The following is a 24,999-nucleotide window of genomic DNA, read 5'->3' as shown; positions in this document are numbered from 1 at the left end:
ATACTGGTTACAGGCCTCTTGTAGCTGCTCTCAGACTCCAGTTGACCTCTAAGAGTGGTCCCCATAATCCTATCCACCCTAGACGCTGTGACATCAGTCCTCCATCTGCCGGGCTCTACGATGGGATTCATTCTGAGGCTGCTCTGTCTGGATGGTCAGCTTATTCTCAGGGTTGACCTGGGCCAAATCCTGATCCAGATAAAGCAGCGCTGAGATTTTTGTCCATAATATTGTTTACAGGAAAAATTATCTAGTTGATGAAATGTCTACTTCATTTCCAAAAAGTGAGGTACACGTTCACCGCCATGGCAAAGGCTGGCCTTCCTTTGTTCGATGAATTAAGACTGCATGCTTTGGGCTTACATTTACTATCTAGGAAATAATTCTGTTTCGCAAAGTGTGGGCCACATGCCACCAGTGGTTTATGAATGTTTTAATGTGGCACACTGACTTGTCATCAGTTACATTGTATTGCACAGTGAGAACATTGTTTTCTTTTTAATTCTCTTTGAAACCAGTTGGTGGAGTCAGAAAAAAAAAACAAAGGTCCTGGTTTGGCATTAGTATATCTCCCCAATTTTACCTTTCGTTAATCTCTCTTTTTATATAATAGCGAGGAGGCCACAGGCTGAGAACTCTAGCAGACTAACAGTGACCAACAAGTTTGTGATAACATTGCCTTTTTTACCATTCTATTTATTTCTATGGTTACCTCCCATTTATGGCAGGTAATACTGACTTTCCATTTATAGTAGTGATTTAAAGTTCCTCTTATAAGTAAATATGCATAAGAAAGAAGATGATTTTGTTTAAAGAAGAGTATTATATCAACTAGGATATGTGTGTTAGAAAAATGTGGCAAAAATCATTAGGGTCGAAATGACTGAAATTTGGAAACTGTTGATGAAAGAAATGCATTGTCCTTTGTGCCAACTCACCACGAGCAGAACAAACCCTGAACAGTGTTTCTTTTTCTCTTTTGCCAGTAGTGAGAATAAACTGCAAGGAGTGATTATACATTCTGTAAATATTTTCTGAGAGCTTAATCAACAAGTTGCTCTTTATTGCACCTCTGAGAACAAAGTTTAGGTCTCCTGCTACCTTCATCCTCAGCATGGACTCTGCCTGCATCCTCACTCTCATCTGCCAATCTCTCCAAAGTGCCCCACAATCCTGCTATATTGGCCTTTCTCCAGTTCCTCAAGTCTTAATACATCTCTTCCCTTCTGCCTCTAGGCCTTTGCACACACTGGCCCCTCTCTCTGGAATGCCCTTCTTTCCTTCCACCTCTTTTTTCACTTGACCAAGTTAGCTAGTGGTTTAAACGCTTTAAATGGTGCTTTTTCTCAGAGACGACTTACTTGACTTTCAGAACAGTCGAGCATCTCCCCCATGGCACCTCATTCTTCTACTCTGAAGCACTCTTCACAATTGTAATCAAGCGACCACTTAGGTATTGATTTGTCTCATGTCTGTTCCCCCGGCTAGCCTGTAAGCTTGTGAGAGCAGCGAGCTTGCCTCCTGGTTGGTTCTCAATAAGTATTTTTGTAAATGACTAAATCATGATCTATGACAGCATATTATGTAGACAGTAGGGCCCTAAAATAAAACTTAGGTAACTAAATGAAAAGAACAAAATCATTTTAACAATTAAGGATTGAAGTCAGGTACCTTTGACCACTAGTCATAACAAGTGGCCAAAATTTTGTGTGCATTCAGTGAATCGAATCACCCAAGCACACAAATCTGGACCTCTACATTTATTGCTTATAAAAACAAAAGATTGAGAACATTGGTTGAAGCCAGATGTTCTGCAGGCTGGATCTCGTTGTCCTAACATGACAGATTCTCATAACTGGAACTGTGTGTATTTGAGATGCTGGAACATAAGATCCAACCCAGAAAATATTTTGAAATAATGTTGTTCAATTACTTAATCCTTGTTAGGCTATTGAAGAGAAGACTCTTATATACACTATTATAAAAACATTATGCCCGAGTCTCAAGTTCTGGAATATCCAATTACAATAGCTTTTTTCCACATTTGTATTCTCTCTATTTTATTTAATTGCTCTTAATCTTTGGAGCAGATTTATTGTATATGACAGCGAGCAACATGAGCCTGTGTAAGAGCCGGCCATGCCATTTCCTGCTCTCCACCCACCCACCATCTCCGTAATATCACTCTTCCCTGCCTTCTAGCATCCTCATTAGCCTAGCCTAGGTCTGGTTCCCTGCTTGGAGTGTGGGCCGTCAGAAAGGGACTCTAGTAAAGGAAACTGCCTACCAGCAGACTTCGTCTTTCCATCTCTCAACTGACCTGAGCTTTGTTTGATTATGTCAATTTGTCACCCCATCCTAGATCAATCTATAATGTGGGATAAACAAAATAATCTTCATTTCTAAGATGTCCCATCAAGAGTTAATAAGTAGATAGTCACTGAGTGTTTCCTGACAGCATGTCTGCATATAACAGTGTAGCTTGTGTGTGTGTACATGCGTGCGTGTGTGTATGTTCTACTCCATTTTGTCATGCAACAGGTACCTTTTAATTTTGGCTGAAGCCATGTGGGGTAAAGAACCTTGATAAATAAGTGGGACTTTCTGAGTCACCTGCAGCTCTTTCCTATATCCCATCTTGAACAGCCTGCCCGAGGTAAAAGAAGCGGAACTGAAGGCATGACCCTATCGAAGACAAATGGTGGGAACAAAAGGGCAGAGAGGTCTGCTAAGATGGAGGCAAACAGATTGTCAGGAGCCCGGTGCAGGTGCTCTGAAAGCATGACACAAGAGGCCCAGAGCTCCAGAAATCCCTTCCCTCTTACCTATGTTGACTGGCCACATGCTTAGAAGTTCCGTCCAAAATGCAAAATATTAACTAGTGATTTCAGATTTGAAACTGAAGTGTCGGGGCACTTAACTACTGTGATACATGGAACATTTATGTAGCTATGTTCTATTCTGGCTTAACAATACCGAATTTGTGCAATGACTGAGGTTGTTCTGCTCCTCTGCAACTGTGTGCAAAGTGATTTTCTTAGAAACTTTTAAGTGTGAACAGCTGTTTTGAGAAGAAAATATTTTGATGGAGAAACTTCTGCTTCATTTCATGTGGGGAAGAAAACAATGGAGCCATCAAATGCTGAATGGAAAAGTTTATATAAAAAGGCAAGAGCATCTAGAGTTGCCTCTTTTCAAGGAAGAAGGGGCATTAAGAGAAATGTGGGCAGGGAGCTTTCCGCTGGAGGCTAATTGGCAGTCCCTTTGGAAGGAAGCCAGAAATGTCATCTTGTTTCCAGCTAGGGATATTGATTTCAATACTAATGGAGATTTGAACTGGACCTTGAACAGTTTACAAAAGTTCCTCTCTCTGGTCAGGAAGCCATGGGCTTGACATTCAAGTGAGTTTGGGATGTGCTCTGTGGCTATGTAGCAAGCCCCTATGCCTCTATCCTGTCATCACAGTGATTCTCAACATCTTTTCTCTCTCCTCTTCTGCACTGGGAAACGTCATCCTGTTATAGAGAAGTGCATTTACAGTTGAAATTACCAAAGTGGCCCATTATGTTTATCAAGACAGAAAAAGAAAAAGAAAAAAGATTACAGTTTGTCCCCACTGTCTGCAGAACAGCTCTCCTGCAATTGGAAGGATACTGATCCGTGTTGGGTTTTTTTTTCCTCTCTCTCTTCTTAAAAATTAAGTGCATGTAGGAATACCCTTCAAGATGTGATTTCAGGGGAAAAAAAAATGATGATTAGCGGGACAAAAGATCAGGATATTCCAGAAACTGAGATTTCTACATAGCTGCATTTTGGGGTTATGTTTCAAATCTCCCACCACACGTGCTGCTATCTCACATGAAGGGTATCAGGGAGATCACTAATCCCAAGGGAAGGTTTTTCAGTGATGAATTCACACCAGACTGGAGTAAGGTTGGGGAAAGGAAAAAGGAGGCTGAATTCCACTGACAATGGCTAATTGTTGTGACTAATTCAGCTTTTGGAAGGTAGAACTCCATGGAGTGTGTGAGCTGCAACATGGTTCCTGTTTTAATTAGTGGCACCACAGGGAGAAGATGGGCTTATAATTGAGTAGTTTGCTGATCGGTCAACTTCAACCCATAATCAGACACGCTGAGAAGTGGACATTAACGGGGAGCTTTGCCTAGCAGGAAGTCTGCCCCATTAGCATAGCTGGTGTCAAATCAGGTTGTTGTCTTTCCTCTCAATTCTTTCAGGAAGCGGATGCCAAACAAAATGTTTTCTAGACTAGCTCTCTCACTCACTCTCCATCTACTACATCTCTGTTCCAGTTTTGCTTAGCAAATCCGTGCACAGGCATGCTAACATGAGTTGAATGATTGGCACTTCCACCATGCAACTTTCCCTCCAAGATTTATTGTTGGGTTTTCTCTTCTCATGCCAACACCACGACCATCCATCACAATATACAATCCCCTTGCATAAACGCATCTTAATTTTTGTTTTGAAAAATTCTCTCTCTCTCACTCTGTGAAATCTGGATAAGACTCTTAGTTAAGGGTTATACTCCCCGTTTTTTCCTCCCACACAGCCCCACCCCCACCAAGAAAGAATTGGCGTTGTGATCCAAATTCCGCCATCTGGATTTTTTTCTTCAAAAACTTTGACTCTCGAGAAAGATGTCAGAAAAGAAAAATAGTTGAAGCTCAAGTTTCTAGTAGGAAACTATGATCAGATTATTAATTTTTTCTCTCTCTTACTATCTAAACCCCTAAGTTGTTGGGTTCCTCTCCATTTCTTATCCTAATGCTCAATGCTTTCCCATATCTGCAAGCCCTTCACTCTCCTCTGTCCCCTTCCTCTTTGCTTAAATTAGGCAGAGTGAGTTTCTGTTGCTTGTAGTTGAGTAACCCTAAATGAGAAGGTATCCAGGAGAAAGCGCCCCAATGTACAGCTTAATGTCCATTCTCCACCATCCTTTTCCTATTCCCAGTAAGAAAATGTGCAGAAGGAAAGAAAATCTTACTTGTGGTGTACGAGAAGATAAATTTAAAAATGGGAAGAAATGAAGCACTCTTACTAATGAGTCTGGGTTTAGGGCCTGGCGTGAGTGTCTTCATCCCAGATGTTCTCATGGGATCTGCTTGGAAGCTGCATTCCCATGGGATTCTCACTGTACTTTGGACCATGACAGTTATTTGTCTGGCTTCTCTTCCTGCTCAGTTTTCTGTCAGGGGCCCCCGCACTCATTCATGCCCTCAGCTATTTGGGGTTGACTGCTGATACATGCATAAATGTCATGCAGCATCTATGCATGTCATGCAGCATTTCCCCGCAGGAGGGAGGAAATGCCACCTACCCTCCGTTTCCCGGCTGTATTTTGGGCATGGTTTGTATTAGCTAGCTTAAAGGCAAGGAGTATTGGCATGCCTTCAGATGGGTGTGTTGTACATGTGTGTATACTGTGTTGCCAAGCTACCCGGGGCAACACACCCTCAGAGCTTCACTCGCCTGCCCAGCATATTCTTGGTGCCTCTGCTGGGGGTTAAACACTCACCTGGGCTTGGGGAGACCCTGATGTGTTTAAAATGTTGTTTCACCTAGAGGTACAGATCAGGCTGGGGCCAGGAAGTTCCAGCAGCCAAAAAAGCCACAATTCCCACCCTGTAGATTAGAGACTGTGTGTTCAGAATTTTAAGGAGTGAGCTGAGGCTTTTCCCGAGCTGAGTAGGATTTATACCTTTCACCAATTATGAACACAGAAGTGAGAAAAATATACATACACGAGGGCGTTCACCATAGTTAGATGGGGGTCAGAGGAAGGAAAGCCAGCTTAGCCAACACACTTTCATAACCACATCAATTCAGGGCTTTCACGGGTTTGATTTTCTTTCAGCCCAATCCACTAAGGAGTTGCTCACGAGTTCTGTGGATTTTCTGCACAATTACAGATTATTGCCATGGCAACAACAGAACCATGTGACAACTTTGCTACCTCAGAGACCAGGAACAGCCACTTACGGGCAACACACATCATCTCATAAATGGGACTCCGTGCCGTTGGCCTCACATTGTTTTAAGGCTAATCGCTGCTTTTTCACAGATGCAGTTCCCGCCCCCCCGCCCACTCTATTTTCATGATCTTTTAAAACAATTTGGATTTGCTCTAAAGCACTTCCATATTTGACTATGTTTATTTGGTCATAATAAAGGTATTATTTTGGTGAATTGGCAAAAGGAAAAGAGGGATAAAACTTCAGGAGTGAAGGCAGATGGGATGCAACGGGCAGAGGAGAGACAATTTTGCTAGCAGATGGTTTTCTTGCCACGATGTTACTAGAGTTGAAACCCATGACAGTACTGAAATTCTGGGTTGGCCACACACAAGAACACGCTGGGAATGAATAAAATTTGCTTTCTTACCGAATGAACTCAACTCTTCTGTCCATGTTGCAGGCACAATGAGAAATGGGGCCATTGATAATTAAGTTAGAGATGTGATTGAGAAGGGGAACCAGGTAATACTTGTTCTCTGGCAAAACAATCAATTTATTTTTCAGAAACTTACGCCCATAGCCAAAACCCAGGTTCTTTCTGCCAAACATTTTCCCTTTAATTTTTTAACCTCTGGGCATTTCAAGGAAAATTGAATCCACATGTTTCAGATTCATTTGCAAATGCAGTTTGCTCAGAGCTGTTTGATGACCAGTATGCCCTTTGAGTGTTTTTATGAGCACAAACTGACTTTCCCCCAAGCTTCTTGCTTCTGAACCAGGAAGTGGCATTTGGAGTTTGTAGTAGAATTCAGAAACAATCATTTTCTAAAGCCTTTGCCAAGTGCTGATGCCTCTTTCTGGAACCTGGTAAAGCTGAAGAAAGGTTTTCACCCAGTGCATAAGAATAATGGAGGGTAACTTACTGTTTTTACAACTGAAAAGCAGACCTGATATGGACACGATCCAATTCCTGGATCACATGGCTTCCCCATCTTTCTTTATTACTGATGACATTTGTATGGACGCAGATGCTTTCTTTCCCAGGGACATGTCTCCACCTGTGACATAATTCTCTGATTGGAATAATGCTTCTGAGACAGGGTTGCAAGTTTAGATTTAACCCTTCTCACAGACAAAATTATAGAAAACACTCTTTGTTTATTATAAGTGAATCATATCTGCAAAGAAGAGGGGCCCCTTTTACTATGGACACATGGAATTTGGGAACTGCGTGCTTATTCTTTTCTGTCTCAACCATATGACCCAAAACAAAATTCTAACTTCCAGAAAGCCAGGCATGTGTACGGTGTGTGAGAGTGTGTGTGTATGTGTATTCTAGGTATTATTAAAAAGATACTCAGTAACAGGGAGAAGATCAATTGGGAAAGATACACAGAGCAGGAAAAATGTCTCTAAGCTGGGGATTTTTCTGAGTTCAGCTCTCAAGTTTCCTTTGAGGCTGTTCTGATGAATTCCACCTGCATTCCAGGACACTCTTGTTAATGAGGAATTAGTCTGAGGAGTTCTCTGGATAAATATTTGTGAGCAAATAACATTCTTCCTGGAAGCTCATTTAATGTGGTGTCTATTTTTTCTTCCTTCTTTTTTTCTCTTCACCGGACTTACGATCCCAGAGAAACTTGCACTAAATTCACATGCCCTATTTTTAACTTTCATCTGGACTTCCTTCTTTTTTTTTTCCCCCTTCAAGCATGAGAAACAAGCAAATAATGACCCTTTGTATTGTGTCCAGTGGAAGGTCACCAGCTTAGTGAATTTACTTAAGTTCCCGGGAGAAGTCAGACCATAAAAGATTCGTGTGCACGGCCTTCAGACTGTGCCATTTTGGCTGTTGGGTCAGCTAAGTACATTCACTTCCACTCTACAGACAAAAGCAACTGGTGAATGAATACAGCAATAGTTTCAGCTTTCGTAGAGAAATTGACTGTACATTCATAGCTTGGTTTCATCCTTGGTCCGCCCAAATCAAGAGGGTTAAGTGGGTCCCAGGCTGTGGGCATTGCTTTGGTCAGCTACAGTCTCTAGAAGAGGGTGTCCATAGACACGGCCAGAGGTTTGAACTATCAGATTGCTCTTTCACTGTTTTTAAACTATTGCATGGTTTTTTCCCCCTAGAACATGTTCCTTAGAGTTTATTGGACAGAAGAGGAGAAGAAAGAGAGGAACAAGTATGTCTTTTGGTAGCTTACTGGCAGTTACATCAGGAACCTCAACTCTGCTGTACTCAGGGCTTAGGGGGCCTATCGAATAAGTGCAGTGGACCTATGGGAATGTGCTGATCTATGGGTCACCCATCCCTTCTTATGTGGACAGCTGCTACTCAAGATGATTTTTGCTATATGGAATAACAGGTCTTTTCGATAAGTCATACATTTGTAGTTTTAGATGAAATAGTCTGATCTTAAAATCTTGGGATGTCCTCAAAACTATGACCCTGTATGATGGACTAAAGACACTAGGTATGTGGAGTGGGTTATGCCTCCTCCAGGTGCTACACAAGCTCATTAGAGCAGGCCAAATGAGTGGAGATGCAGTCAACACAGAAGATCTCCTGGCTGCTTTCAAAACTCCTGATCTCAGTGTCTGACTGTGATGCAAAGTTGTAAGTTACAGGAAGCTGTCCTTGTGTTCAAGAGGTGGGAGGAGCAGAATGAGGTAGGTGCCCCAGGGAAGGGACAGGAGGAGGAGATTAGTCATGACTTGCACCCTAACTCCGGTGATTCATTTGTGTGGTCAGTTGATACTATCTATTGAGTACCTTCTATAGATCGTATGCTATCATGCACCATGTTATCAGCACCATGTGAGACATTAGATATGTGGTGGTAAACCAGAAAGTTATCGCTGCTATCTTCATGTGAGGAACACAGACATATGCGAATAATTACACAAATAAATGCAAACTGTCCAGTGCAATGTGTCCTCCAAAGGAGAGGTGTGGGCTGTGAACATACATCATTGGAGAATTTGCTCTGGTCAGGGTGGTTGAGAAAGGCACCCCTAAGGGAGTAAATTTGACCTATTATGGCAAGGAGGGGTAGGAGTTACCCAGGCACACAGAGGGAGGGAACCACCTTTCAGGCAGAAGAAATAGCCCTTGCAAAGACCCTGTGGCAGAAGGAAACACAATAAGACACGAGAACACGCTTTCCGGGTTAGTGTGGCTGGAATGCTGCACAAGTGGGCAAGGACAGACCCAGCAGGGCGCTGTAGGCGGTGTTAAGTAGTTATGGCTGACCTTGGATCCAGACAAATTCATTTGAGTGATTTTAACCAGGGAAGTATAGGACTAGGCCCACATCTTGAAAAAATTCATTCTGGTTGCAGAGTGGTGAACAGTTTAATCAGAAGCAAAAGCATAGTCAAGGAGAAATATTAGAAAACAATTGCATGGGACCAGGAGAGATGACGCCAACTCAGACTAGGGTGGCGACTGGAGTCACATGACAGGTAAATAAATTGGAGTGTCAGGACATACAAACGGGAGGAGATGGCGGTGCATGTGACAGCTAATTTTATGTGTCAACTTGGCTAGGTAGTACCCACTTGGCTATAGTACCCACTTACCTAGTCAAACACTAAGCTAGGTGTTGCTGTGAAGATATTTTGTACATGTAGTTAACATCAATAGCCATTTGGCTTTAACTAAGGGAAGGTACCAGTGATGGTGTAAGTGGGCCTCATTCAATCAGCTGGAGGCCTTACGATGAGTTTCCAGCTTGCCAGGCTGCCTGCAGCCTCCATATGTGCCAGTCCCCACGACGGTGAGAGCCATTCCTGGTTCCACGTCTCTAGAGAACCCTGACTCTGATACAGTACATATTAGAGACGTACCATGACATCTTTAAGATACTCTTGTTCCTTCACACACACACACACACACACACACACACACACACACACACACGCACCTCATAAGATCCAAAGGATATCAAATCTATCTCTACAAAGAGATGTTGCAGACTCCACCCATCCATTTTTGCAGTTTGAATAATGGAGGGGCAGGGAGATATGTCTTTAGAAGAAGGACAGGAGTATGATTGAGGGAAGTAGGAAAAAATACAACCCTTTTAAATAAAAATGGAAATGACCGAACATTTCACAAAATATGAAACACTTTTGTTTGACAAATGGGTCCTTTCATTCTAATGCTTTCTGAGTCCTTAAAGAAAGGAGCAGATGTTGGTAAAAGCCAATGCATTTTCATATGCACAACCCCTGGAGCCTGAGACTGTCTGGTTTTCCCGGGTTCTCAAGTATGGAGTTCCTACAGCTGGATCAACGTTAAGGTCTTGGGTGAGAAAGGCTGAGGCAGCTCATGCTTACCACCAAACAAGTCAGCCCAGAAAGTCCAGAGGAAGTGCAATAAATCGGTGGCCTCCAGTTTCCATTACTCTGAGCCCTTTAACCCCTGAAGCCAAACAAAAAAGTAAATAAAGTCTAAGAATAGAACTGGCTTTAATTATTTTTTTAAAGGAAAAGCTTTCCTTTTGTCTCTGCTTTCCCTCTCCCCTTCCCCCTTCCTTCTGTGGTTCGGACCCAGATCTCCTAAGGAGAGAGGCAAGTTCACTGCCTGCATGGGCTAGCAACGCCTTTAAGGTGGAGAATCTCATCTGCAGTGCTCCTGCCAAGCAACCCTTTCAACATGGTCTCCTGGTGACTCTCACCCAATCATTATATTCTGGAAATGCAGCAGGTCATTGAGGGAGGAGGCAGAGGGAAAGTAAAGGCAGGGGCCAGTTCAGTGTCGAAGCCACATCCCCTGAGAATGTCAAGGAAGAGAGGAGCAGAGAACTGGTACATATGGCTTAGCCTGTGTTTGCTGGATTTTTTTTCACTTTTAGATCAATAAATAGACCAGAGATCAGAGGCAGAAGACCTCAGCCAGAATCTGAATCCCCCTAAGATCTATCCAATAAGTGAGAAAGCATGCTCAATCCCTTGCAGGATATCAGGCAAGCCAATTAAACTCAGTGTCTCAGTTTCCCTCTACAAAAAAAAAAAAAAAAAAAAGGAATGGTAATTCTCATATTGAGAATTACCTCCTGTATTGATTGAGACTACAGGAGGCAATAGAATTATAATGTTGGAAGTGACTTCAGCTCAATTATGCAAACTCCCAGCTGATGGAGAAATCCCCTGTCCCTCACCAATGACCACTGATCACCAGGATCCACCTTTTAACACAGCCATTGGTGCAGAGTGGAGGGAAAAAACTTAATCCAGAGCTCATGTGTTTTTCTGTTGGGGAGCTCTGGTTTTTTTTTTGCAAACTTCTTTTCTTTTCTTTTCTCTTTTTTTATGAGATGGAGTCTTGCTCTGTAGCCCAGGCTGCAGTGCAATGGCGCAATCTCACCTCACTGCAACCTCCATATCCTGGGTTCAAGCAATTCTCCTGCCTCAGCCTCCTGAGTAGCTAGGATTACAGGCGTGCACCACCACACTTGGCTAATTTCTGTATTTTTAGTAGAGACGGGGTTTCACTATGTTGGTCAGGCTGGTCTCGAACTCCTGACCTCATGATCCACCCCGCCTCAGCCTCCCAAAGTGCTGGAATTACAGCTCTCTGGCCTAACTTGTGTCTGGCCTAACTTCTTTTCTCTATAGGGACAAGAGTCTTTCCTCTAAGTTCTACTGAGCAGGGAGGAAGTAATCTTGATGATACTTAGATCCAACATGGTTTATTATAAAGCTGTCAATTTACTGGACATCTTCTGCTATCAAAAGCCCTGCCTTCTAGTTCAACTCACCATGAAATAATTCATCAAGTATAACTATAGATATATATATAGATAGATATACATATATATGCTACATAAACACACACATAAAATATCTCAGAAGCAAAGTAAGAGCGTAAAATCAGCTAGCAGAAATGGCTCAACTTAAACAGGGCATTAAGTGATATTAACAAACTACTTCTAGAAATGATCAGAAATTCCCAGTCGAATCAAAGATTGATATCAAAGACTCAGAGATACCTCAAGGCCAGCATCTCCGGAGAGGACTGGAACTGATTGGAACTGAAGCTCTAGCTCTTCCCCATGCATTTGAGTGAGCACTTTAAATCTCCAAAGACTGAACTATAAAGAGAAATTAGTTTATTAATAATTCACAGACTTTAAGGAAAAAAAATGTCAAAAGCATATGCTAAGGAACAAAGCTGATTTTATTTTTCCTATTTAGAATAAAGTGTAGAGAAGTTGAAGTGCCAGGCTCAAAAATTGAATTTGGTCTTTTTTTTTTTTTTTGCCTTGTCTTCATGTTTTTAAAGAAGTGTTTCTAATAAAATATGTGTGAGCATTTAGTCTGATTTCCCTCTGCATACTTCAAGTTTTTCAAATCCTCTGAGGTTTGTGGAGAGTGTCAAAAGCAGAATACTTTATTCAATACTTTAATAGTTTGAGATATTTTCATGGTGAAGTTATTAGTCAAGCATACTTAATTGGAGTTTGTGAATTCAAGGCAACATATTCAAGAATGGTGCAAAAGAAAGAAAGATTTAAAATGTGGATTCAAAATGATTCCACCAAATTGATTAAATGATCAAGTCATTCTCCAAGGGAAGCCTCTTGTGAATGTGAGAATAAGGGATACATTTGTTCAGAGGTCTACCAGAAAGGGATGTTTTTGAGGGCAGAAATTTTGCCTAATTTCTTTTGACATCCCAGGGCTCAGTCATGAGCCAGTTACTGCACTGTCTTGGTTTCCCCAGTGTGGCTGAAAACCCGGCTGACATGAGGAAATGGATGGGAACGAGAGTAAGCGTGTCTTCCTTCTTCCTGAACAGGGGGATCTTCCCTTTCCTCAGAGGAAAAGCCACATGCCTGCAGAGGGGGGGGTGCCTCCTCCACCACACTGCTACTGCAATTGTCCCCTCTCTCTACCAACGTTTTCCCATACAGTGGATCATTTTCATCATCTCTGAAAATAGCTCTCATCTTAATCAAACCCTTGACCCCAATACTCTTACACCTACAACCAATTTTCTTGGCTTGTTTTAAAACAAAACGTATTTTTAAAAACTGTCTTGTAATTCCATTTGCAGTTTCTAATATTCTTTCTCAAACCCATTCTAAACAAGTTTCAGTCTCCACTACTCTAGTGAAAGAAAAAATTTGTCATTATCTGAGATTATACCTCTGCATTTTGATGTATTAATTATCTATCTTTTTTTTTTCCAAATTTTTTTATTGCACTTTAGGTTTTGGTGTACAAGGGAGGAACATGCAAGATTGTTGCATAGGTACACACGTGGCAGTGTGATGTGCTGCCTTCTTCCCCATCACCTCATCTTCTTTATTAACATGTAATCTCCATGAAAAGAACTCAGCTTTGTTCACAGTGGTAACATATAAGTGAATGAGTAAAGAGAGATCATTCTCTTTTATATGAAACCCATGTGCAATCCCAGCTTTGTCCCTTAGATGGATAAACAGTATGTTAATACATAAAATCACTTCTGGAGAAACTACTCTTTGAACAGTCACCTTTTGAGAAATGACTGCTGGAGAAAGCTTCCTATTTGGAAGCAGAATTTCAGGCTTACAACCTCATCATGAAGGATAGTATGGGTATGTAGCAAGCAGTAAATACATATTGAGTTGATGTACTCACAGCATATGACAATTACCCCATATAATGCTATAGCGTTTTTTGCTAAGTAGTATAATTTGGAGCAAGGGTAATGCATCTTGGACTTGAGCCGAGTGGCTCCAAATGTACAGCAAATTGAAGGAACTGCCTCAGGCTTTGCACTTTAGGGTGATGGCAAGGCAGCTGCCAGTCCTCAGCATGGGAACACTTCTTAGGACTACCAGATTTGTTGTTCTCTTTTGTGATAACAATTCCCAATTTAATTCCTTATCTTTTTGCTTTAGGTCAGGGATGGCGAATGAGATACATCGCATAGGTAGAATCTGTTTGAGCCCATCATCAAATATTTAATTCAACAAATATTTACACATACTTACAAATAAAAGCACTGTTTTAGATGCAGTGGATAAAACAGTGAAAAAAACGAAAGCCCTGCCCTGGTGAAGTTTGCATTCTAGTGGTTGGTGATTGCTAAAACTGGGATGAGCAGTAAAGATTCTGTTATCTATCAGCAGTGCTTGCGAGAGGTTTGCCATTCTGGGTATAGATTTTGTGTATAATATCCACCTGTGTTTCTAAGTCAACCCACTGGTTTCTAAAAATGACTTAACCCCACTGCAGGCTCAGCCATACTCCAGCCTGTAGGTCCAAACTAACCTCTAATTAGAAGGAACTTAAGGACACCTAGGTCAGTAGTGTTTCTTCAAGTCAGCATTTGCTGCTTAGCTCAGCTAGGTGTTTTACTCAGTCCTATTAGCTGTTTTCTTGCTTAGTTCTTTTCTGACTAGGTCAAGTCCTGATACCCCAAAGCTTCCTATCTTTTCACCTACCTCTCAGTTCCCGTCTTGGTTCTCCCATTTGTCTACTTATTCATTTATCCATGCAAGAAATATTTACTCAGCAGCTACTATGTGCCAGGCACTGTTCTATGCACCAAGAAGGCTGCGCTGACCAGAGCAGGTGTACTCCTTGCTCTCAAGGAATGTATGTTCCAGAAGCAAGACAAAAATAAACAGGCAAATTTATAAGATAATTTCAGATACTTTACATGACTGAGGTAACAATAGTGTAATTTGGTTAGGTTTATTAGAAGAGCACCATCTTAGGAGATGCAACTGAAGATGAAACCTGAAGGAGGAAGAAGAGTCAGATGCAGGAAATGGGACCTCTAATACAGTAAGCCCGAATATTCCAAGGCAGAAACCAGCTTGGCCTGTTCCGAAATCATGATGACTAAACTAGAATGAATGAAGGGAGGGTAGTGAGAGGTTGGATGGAAAGGCAGGCAGGAGACAGACAAGGGAGGTTTCCAGAATGTGCTAAGGATGAAGTTTGCCTTTCTGTCTGGAATGTTCACTCATTTCTCACTGCTAGACTTTCCGGGTGCCATGATAACCTATGTTCCAAAGTTTCTACCAATGGGACCTGGAATCAGACATGTCCAGTAACAACGACTCAGTACTGAGACCTCTCAATGTATCTCTCCACTTTCTTGTGAGTCTGTTCTGGAACCTTCCCCGTACATGTTGTGATCTAGCTCACTTCCAATCAGACCCTGCAGCAGATTCCATGGCTCAAAGCTCCCCTTGTTCCTCACTCTTTTCAGGTTCCCAGATTTCATCAGATGAAAACCATCAGCCAAGGAAAAAGTATGCCTAAGGAGGATTTGTTTCTGACAATTACTTGAAGCACTTTGTGACAGGGCAGCCTCAGTTACAAAGTGGTCCCAAAGCATAGGCCCCTGGGGTAATGCTATAGCAAGGCTCTAATTACTCTCTCTGAGTTATTTCAAAGACTTTGAGCCCCGGGGCATTGACTATCAAAACTTCTCAGTTTAAAGAAGCTCCTTAACAGAGACAGCTTATCCAATGATTTAGGGTTCTCTGCTAGAACCCCTGCCCCCACATTATCCTCACCACCCATCATTTGGTCTGCTTTTCTACTGTTACAGAGCCAATCCACTGGTTCTTCAAGACTTTCCTGTTTATTACTTAGAAATAATCTCAGAATAATCAACACTTTAAACCATTATTAATTTTACCCCAGTTTCCTCTCTCTCTGTCCAAGTTACCTTGTGAATGTACCTGCTATATCTCCTTAATTCCTTCTCTCATGTGATCTCCTGATAGCATATTTTTCTGATCATTTGTAACTTACAGTTTTGCCAGTGCCTGGTGCTGTGTGTTCAAATATCATTACCGTTTTTTAACTCTTTGGTAACGTTTCACTGAATCCAGGTTTTCAGGGTTTAATTCCAACAGTGACATCACAATTTACAAGACCAAAGAGAAGAATACAAAAAAAGAAATGAAGAAATTTCCAGACAATGACAAGAATTTTGAAATGGAGCTACTGTTTTCTAATACCATGGATGTACTAGAATCATACTTGGCAAAGTAGATACAGATACTTTGCATCTAATATATGGTAACAGAGGTGGTTGTTTCTAGCATTTGCTTCCATGCGAAAGATTGGCCAAAACACCATATTAGACAAAATCTTTAGAAGTGTATCAAAGATAAACTTTACAAAGCTTTTTTGTGTCGATTTTCCTTGGGTGAGCATTCTGGAAAGAGAAGACCTGATGGTTTCTACAAAGCTCCCAAGTTGCCATCACGCTAAAGACAGAATAGAGTTTACTAATACAGAGATGCAAAGGCTATAAGTCCCCACCTTCCCCAGCAGCTTTTCAATAGAGCAGCTTTTGAAACAACAGAATGACATGCAATTCTAACAGGAAGATGGATCCTGGTATTTTTGAATATTTAAATTAGAAGAATAAGGAAGAAAAAGGCACAGAAATAAAAGGAGATACTAAGAAAACATGCAAAACAGGGATCTATGCAGATGATGACAAGATTATGAAGTCCTCCTCAGCAGCTAAAAGGTCAGGTATTTATGAATTTTTTATATGTTAAAAATGGATACCAGCATGACCTCATTAAAGAGCTAATATTAGTAGAAAAGGATAGGTCAGTGTCAAAAGGAATGCCTGATTCTCAGTACAAGGTACCTGGCTTAATCGACTTTTGTCAACCTCAACAAAACATGAGTACGGGCTGGATACAGGCTGTCACTCCCAATTAACACAACCTTCGAGTTTGTCCTTGTTTAGTGTCAAGAGATTATAACACATATTCAAAGAGACAGTCGTTAGACACTAGCATCCCATTCACACCTGTCTCACACACAACCCAACGTGACTACTCATTAATGTCGCCGTCCCGGTTTTGGTCACAGTTTTGATCTTTATCGTTTATTTTCATGTAATGCCAGAATGGCCACCTTTGGAAGCAAACCAAGGAACTGACGACCTCCTTTACCGAACCAAATGGCATAATATTAACCAGAGTAAAAGAAAACACACCAAAAACCCTCACCAGTGCTCACTGGCGATCTAGAAACATGATCTTGGCCAATGACCAACACTGAAGGCCTCTCATAGACAAGCCTGACTTTCCATATGGATGTGCTGGATCCCCAGAACTCCCCCTACCGAAAGGCCGTGTCAACCAGCAAGTGATTACTCAGCAGTGGGACATAAACAGCACATGGCAGATGCCCCCCAGGACAACTGTTCATCTCCCCTATGAATACGCTCAGGCAGAAATCATCCTGGAGTTATGCATAGAAAGAACATCAAACGCTGAGATGAAGCTTGTCTTCTGACTAGCTTCTCTTTTTATTTATTTATTTATTTTATCTCTTTAGCGACCGGAGGTTGGATCAATTCCCAAAGTTCAGTACCATTTTCAGAGTTTACAGGCATTCCACAGTTCTGAAGGAACACAGTGTAAAACTCTGGTACAGTGAACCAAACTCATAAAACAGACTGCAAAACGCCACTGCTGCCCCCAGTTCCTCGTACCTTGATTCTAGCAGTTGAGGGGTTTCCAGGTCCATTAACACACATGTGCTTTTATTATTTTTACTAGAGGTCAGTGGTAAAAATCCCTTTGCTGCTGCAGACCTATGTGCAGAAAGGCGAAAGATAGGAAGAGTTGGCTTGGCTCATCCTATTTAATTTGCACTATGCCTGGATCTGTCGGGTCCTCAAGAAACACGCAGCCCAGGAGACTTGGGAACTTCCTAATGTGAATGGAGTTGGCAGCCCACGCTCTCGGCTTCCACTGATTGCAGCTTCAGTTTCTGACCCCCAGGAGACCACAGCAAGAGGAAAATGCATATAGAAAATGTTGAGACCTACATCCGTAATGAAAGTGCGCCCTTTTCATCACACTGGTTCCTGTCTTCTGGCAAAGTCTACTGCTTAGAGTGAATGCCCTCCCTCTAGCACGGAATTGAAGAAAAATATAAAAATGCCACATCAACCCAGATGCCCAACAATAGAAGGACTTGTTGAAAACAATGTGGCTCCCATAAGATCGCCTTTTGGCAACACTTTTAAGTCATGTTATTGGATAACATTTAATTCAATGGGAAAAAACTCAAAATGCTAAGTTAGAAGGTAAGATACAAAATTGCATTTTATAATGTAGTCACAAAAAAGTGTAACATGCTTATGTCTGTATGGTGAGATTACAGGTGCTTTTAATTTTTGTTTTTTACTTTTTACATGAGATGGGATGATAATTATTAATGTGTGGGGTGTGTGTATGGCAAGGGAACTCTGTCCCTTCATCTGTCCTTGCTTCCTGACAAAGGACTTAAGCTATTCAGTCAGGTTCTCTCTAGAAAATGTACTGGGAGTCACAGCAGGGGAATTACCCTACCATGGAGGCAGAAGCAGGAAGACTGGGAAGGAGGGTGGAGGTGCAAAGATGGGGGTTCTGTTGGGGAAAGAGAGAGACTGAGAGAGGAAGGGAATGGAAGGGAAGGCAAGAGGAGGGGAAGAGGAGAGGAGGGAAGAGAAAGGGAAGGGAAGGGAAGGGGATGGGGGAAGGGGAGGGGAGGGGAGAGGAGCAGAGGGAGAGAGACAGAAGAAAGAGAGAGAAGAGGAGAGAAAGAAAAAGTCCCTGGAAATTTTCTCATTCTAGAGAAGAAGAAAGAGAACAAGAGATTTACATAAGAGTTCTCAACCTGGCACAGTGGCTCATGCCTATAATCCAAACACTTTGGGAGGCCGAGGCGGGCAGATCACTTGAGGTCAAGAGTTCAAGACCAGCCTGGGCAACATGGCGAAACCCCGTCTCAACTAAAAATACAAAAACTAGCTGGGCATGGTGGTGGGTACATGTAGTCCCGGTTACTCGGGAGGCTGAGACAGGAGAATCGCTTGAACCTGGGAGGCAGAAGCTGCAGTGAGCTAAAATCACACCATTGTACTCCAGGCTGGGTAACAGAGTGAGATTCTGTCTCAGAAAAAAATAAAATAAAATGAGAGTTCTCATGTTATAAGTTCTTCCATGTCTCTCTTTGATGGAAATGGGGGTGAAGATGGTTATTTCTGATTGGACCACTCATGCTTTTTTAAAATATGACCCTGCTCTGTGGGAGGGGATATTATAACTTTGTAAAGATGTATGCTTTCTAAAATTTTTCACAACAAATATGTTTTCCACTTATACTCAGTAAAACTAACACATAGATAAGCACATAAATAAAACTGGCTCCTCTCAATAACTTTTTGGAATTATTAAGCAATAGATAATGAACAATATGTATTCTCCTTGAATATGGCAAGTTTCCGTATGCCTTTATCCTTAAACCATAAGGCAAACATGATACTTTTTTTTGAATTGACTAATTAATTCAAGAGATATTTATGGAGCATCATCCCTGTGCTAGGCACTGTGGGGCATAGTCTAGATGCATAACACATTGAGCAAGCCAGTCATAGCCCCTTACCCTGAAGAGAGGTCAGAATGGAAGAAAGAGGCTAGACGGTTTCTAGGACCATCTGGGCAGTGCTCCAAACCAGCCCCTGAAAATGCAAAGGCCTGAATGTTCCTTGTAAAGTAAAAGCCAAGGTCAAGATACAAAGTCCATTTGTAGTTAAACATCATTGTGAATCAATTTTAGTCTGGAGCCAGAGGCAGTTAAAAAAATAAAAATTTTAAGACAGTTCCCTTAAGAAAAATAAAGTTCTTGTTATTCATTATAATGCAGTGACAGAAAGTGAAGGGTTTGTGAGGTGAATTGGGGGTGGGGAAAGAATCTCACCCTTCTAGGCTATGTAATTTGGAGGCTATTAAAATCCGCTCACCCTTTCTTTTAATGCATTTGTTACGGAGGAGCAGTTGCCCAGAGTTTGTCAGTAACAGCTCAGCATATGCAGAAAATCAATCCCAAACAAAGTTCAAAGAAATCCTTTCAAAGCTCTGCGCGAGGTGACAAATGGTTGCTAATGAGCGATAGAGGCCCTCTCCTCATTTGACTAACAGGTGAAAGGATAGCTGGCTGGGGAAGGACCACCTGCTCACTCCTGGCCCAATTAAGACCTCCAACTGTTTGCAGTAACATAAGATTCACATTAATTGATTCCCCTTCTTAATCTGCCCCAGAAAAACCCAACGTGAGATGGAAACTCTGAGGAATGATCATAAAATAAACTGACATGGATTGTTTCAACATTTCCATAGCCTTCAGCTGCCAGTAACTCCTCCTCCTTTCTCTTCAGCCAGGGTCCTCCTTAGATGTCTTTGAATTGTGCCCTCCCACCTTGTAGACAGAGACATGGTGAGTTTGTTTCACTTCCTGTCTGTCCTAACAGATGCAGGTCAGCTAGAGCACTTTACCAGGGCTTCCAGCTCCTTCACGGCTATCAGAGGTATTTCCCCAGATGTAAAATCCTGGCCATGGATTCACTGTAAATTTCTCAGGTATTCTTTCACCAGATTTCAGTTGACCCTTGAGAATATCTTCTCATGTTTTTGTGTTTACAAAACTGTATCACAGATGGAATGTGGTATCATTTTTTACATCATATTTAAAGGTAAAATTGACTTTGCATTTCCATATTCTCTTTGATGTATGATGGACTTTTTTGATTGTTGCAAATGACTGCTTAAGTCCACTGAAGGACATGCACAAGGAGAAATGTCAGATACAGGTGATGGGGAGGAAGGCAGCAAACCACATTGCCATATGTGTACCTATGCAACAATCTAGCATGTTCTTCACATGTACCCCAAAACCTGAAGTGCAATAAAACAATAAAAAAAGAATATTCATGACAGCTTCATTTTTGATAGCCCCAAACTGTAAACAACCCAAATGTCCATCAACAGTAGAGTGGGCAAATAAACTGTGGCATATTCACACAATGAATACTACACAGCAGTAGAGAAATCAGGAACTTCTGGTACTTGCATCCAGACAGGAGAGGGATTACCTGGGGGGAACTGGCCCAGAAGAGACATGAGGAAACCTTAATAAGGTGCTGGGAATTTTCTGTAACTGGATCTGGATCTGGTTCCTCGAGAGAAAACATATGTAAAAATTCATTGAGCTGTATCTAAGATTTGTATACTTTACAGGATGTTAGTTGCACCTTAAAAAACATAACAATCAAGCAGACCTTGCCAGGTCAGTTTACTGAGGCCCGGATGGGGATGGGGAATTTACTAAAACAGACAGTCCTGTGTGAGGACCATAAACTTGCTTTGACTGGCAAATATAGCAGAGTCCAACTACCTTTAATAGAGTATTAGTAGAGACAACAACAAACTGGTGGGATTTTTTTTTGTTGTTGTTGTTGTTGTTATTGTTTTTGAGACAGAGTCTCACTATTGTCTAGGCTGGGGAGCAGTGGCATGATCTCGGCTCACTGCAATCTCTGTCTCCCAGGTTGAAGCGATTCTGTACCTCAGCCTTCTGAGTGGCTGGGATTACAGGCACCCACCATCACACCACGCTAATTTTTGTATTTTTAGTGGAGACAGGGTTTCACCATGTTGGCCAGGCTGGTCTCGAACTCCTGACCTCAGGTGATCCACCCACCTCAACCTCCCAAAGTGCTGGAATAACAGGTGTGAGCCACCGTGCCTGGCCAAAACTGCATGTTTTAATAGTCTTTACAGTAGAAGAGTGATGTAGGACATAGCATAAATAATTATTAATTTTTATTTCCTTTTATGTGTCTATGAGGAAAGTTTCATCAAGATTAAAGGGCTTGTTATTGGCTAGATAATGACCCCGACCTTTAAAATTTCTACATCTCATTTCCTGGAACCTGTGAATGCTATTTTATATAGCAAAGACATTGCAGATGTGATTAAATGAAGGATCTTGTGATGGGGAGATTATCCTCATTGATAAGAACAAGGGTCCTTATAGGATGGAGGCAGAGGAAGATTTGATTATGATAGAGAAGAAAGAGCTGTGAGCACAGGAGCAGAACTAGAAGGATGTGGACAGGACCCAAGAAATGCCAGCAGCCTCTAGAAGTAGAAGAGGCAAAGAATGAATTCTCTACTGGAGCTTCCAGAAGGAACTGGCCCTGTTGACATCTTGACTTTAGCCTCTTAAGAGTCATCTTGGCCTTCTATCTAGAATTGTAAGATAATGCATTTGTGCTGTTTGAAGCCATTATGTTTGTGATAATTTGTTACAGCAGCAATAGGGAACTAAAACAGGGCTCATGATCACACAGCTGGTTTCACAATTTGCCCCGAGAGCCCCTAATTTCACATTCAGTTTTCTTCCATCATTTTCACCACACCAGGCCACATGACACAGCAAAGTGAAAATCCAAAGGTCCAGACTCATCACAGCAGGGCATGGGGTCATGATGGGAAGCAGGCATGGGAGATTCCACCCGGGACATCCCTGGACTCCCAATGGGCCTAATCAGGACCCTCCCTGTGAGAGTCAGTAAAATATTCTCTCTTCTGAAACCTAGCTTTCAAGAAATGGAAGAAGTTGCCAAAACAGCTGCCAAAATACTTTTTGAGTAAATGTCATTCCTAGATGGGTCTCAGAATCTCCTGGGCAGGAAAGCCACATACCTTTAGTGAATTATGTGTATGGCATATAATTCAAACCCTAAAGTAAATTTCCAACTGTGGCTTGAGTTATCTGGTTTGGACACCTATGAAGATCCAGTTTTCCAGCGGATTGTCAAATCTCCCAGCCACTTCATTGTGATTTCAATATTTTATTCATTCATTCACTCGTTCCTTCAATACTTAGTGAGCTGTTATGCTGGGCCAGGTAGACAAGAAGTACAGATGAATCAGAAAAATTGGGTTCCTGCCCTAAGGAAGCATTCACAGTCCGATGAGATGTTTCTAGAGACGGTGGCTGAAGGAGTGAAACATGAAGGACTAGCAATTTGAGAGCCAATAGTCCTTTAAAGCTTACCATTTCTGTCTCACCATTGACTGATACTAAAAAGCCAGTGGATTGGGGGTAGTGACTTGGTCCTATGTGTTTGTAAATTGGCACTTGCTGCAGGCTAAATGCTCAGTAATGTGTGATGAAGGGGGAAGGAAGGCAGGAAGGGAGGAAGGAAATGAGGGAGGGAGAGAGGGAGGAAGAAAGCGAGGGAAGGAGGGAGGGAAGGAGGAAGGAAGAAAGTGCAATCAGGCCAATGGCTCACACCTGTAATCCCAGGACTTTGGGAGGCTAAGGCGGGCAGATCGTTTGAGCTCAGGAGTTCGAGATCAGCTTGGGCAACATGGCAAAACCTGTCTTTACAAAAATATACAAAAATCAGTTGGGTGTGGTGACTTATGCCTATAGCCCCAGCTACTCGAGAGGTTAAGGCAGGAGAATTACTTAAACCAGGGAGGCAGCAGTTGCAGGGATCTGTGGTTGCACCATTGCACTCCAGCTTGGGTGACAGAGCATGACCCTGTCTCAAGCGCAGGCAGAGAACCAACACCAACACTGTTTCATCAGTTTGCTATTTTCTCTGTGATCTCCTGCTGATCTCTGATCTCCTTCAGATTGAGGATCAGCCAGATGCCATGGCTCCTGCCTATAATCATAACAGCTTGGGAGGCCAGGGCGGGCAGATCACTTGAGCCCAGGAGTTCAAGACTAGCCTGGGCAACATAGCAAGAACTATCTCTATAAAAAAAAAAAAAATTAAAAAGTTGAGGAATACATTTTATCTATTTATATAACCCTGACACCTGGTACATATCAGCACTTAGAAAAAATAATTTTGGATCAATGAACAATTTCCAAGACACTGTGAGAGAATTCCAAAAGACAGCAGTCATTCAACCTGGTTGATCTTCTCCTAGCATCCTAGTCTAGGGTGCTTTCTTTCCATTCTAGACTTTTCCCAAGCACTGCACCACCCCTGGAACTAGGGAATAAGTGAATATACAGGTATTGGCTCTTCACATCAGTAGACAAGGGTGTCCTGTGGCCAAAGCAATTGGGTGTAAAATAAAAACAGTAAATGAGGGCAAGCTTGCCCCAGAAAAATACAGCATCACTTGCCCATTTTCAATTGCCGGCATCAGTACTGATGGGGGGTGAGGAGGGTCAGATTTAAAAGCAACAACAAAACAAAACAACCAGAAGAAAGTGGCAAAAATCCATTTCTTGCTGTTTCTAAAATGTAGTAAAGTCATCCCTGTTCTCTGTGGCTCCATGTGTCACTTGAAAGAATTAATCATTTCACACCAGACGGATACCAAGAGTGAGGTTCGTTGAGGGAAGTTTGGAAACCTGAGGAGAACAAGGCTTTCCAGCTGCCACTGTGCCTCCAAGTTTCTCAGAGGAGCTCTCGGCTCCGTTGATCTGTTTCACATCTCCTCATGTGTGATTTTCCAGGCTCTTCTCTGTGAGCTGGGGACTGACTGGAAGGTGCAACTTTCCCATCAGTTTCTCCTCTCAGGAGAAATTGGAAATATGTCCTCTCTCTAAGCAGCCTCGAAAACCCTTTAGATGGAAGATTAACTGTCTGTCTGCTGCTGTGTGTGTTCTGTGGATGAGTTTCATGCTCCTCTGCCCCTCATTACTTTTCTGTTCCTCATGAGTGAAGGACTGGAGGTGCTGGGGACTGGCATCTGCCTTCATTGGCTCCCAAGAGCTGCTTTCCTGGCCAGCACCCACTCAGAGCCAAGGAGTCCTGGCCAGGCCCTTTTGCAACCTGGGTAATGTAAAGAGGTGTTTGGCCTTCAGGTAGTGTGAGAATCAGTCTTGCAGGTTTGCATTTTCCATTGTTAAAAATGTCGTATTAATATTGGCCAAGATATAAAACAAAACCACAACTGTTTCTCTTGCCCAGAGTCTAGAATAACCACCTTCAGTTGCCTAAAAGAGGAGCCAGGATTGCCCTGAGTGAGTACTGGGAAGCATGAGCCTCCCTCCACAATCACCACGCTGGCTCCAACAGCTTCCCCTCACGCCTATGGCGTTCAACCACCATCAGAGTAGAAGGCAATCATGACAGTCAACTTTGGCTGATCCCACTATCTCAAATGCACTTGCTCTGATACCCACAGGCTCAGCTCCTCACTTCTGCAGGCCTCTGCTGAAATTT

This window comes from Aotus nancymaae, unplaced genomic scaffold (assembly GCF_030222135.1).
Source record: "Aotus nancymaae isolate 86718 unplaced genomic scaffold, 86718_ANA_hifiasm-v0.15.2.pri h1tg000015l_0, whole genome shotgun sequence".
NCBI lineage: Eukaryota > Metazoa > Chordata > Mammalia > Primates > Aotidae > Aotus > Aotus nancymaae.
This window is presented reverse-complemented; position numbering follows the sequence as displayed.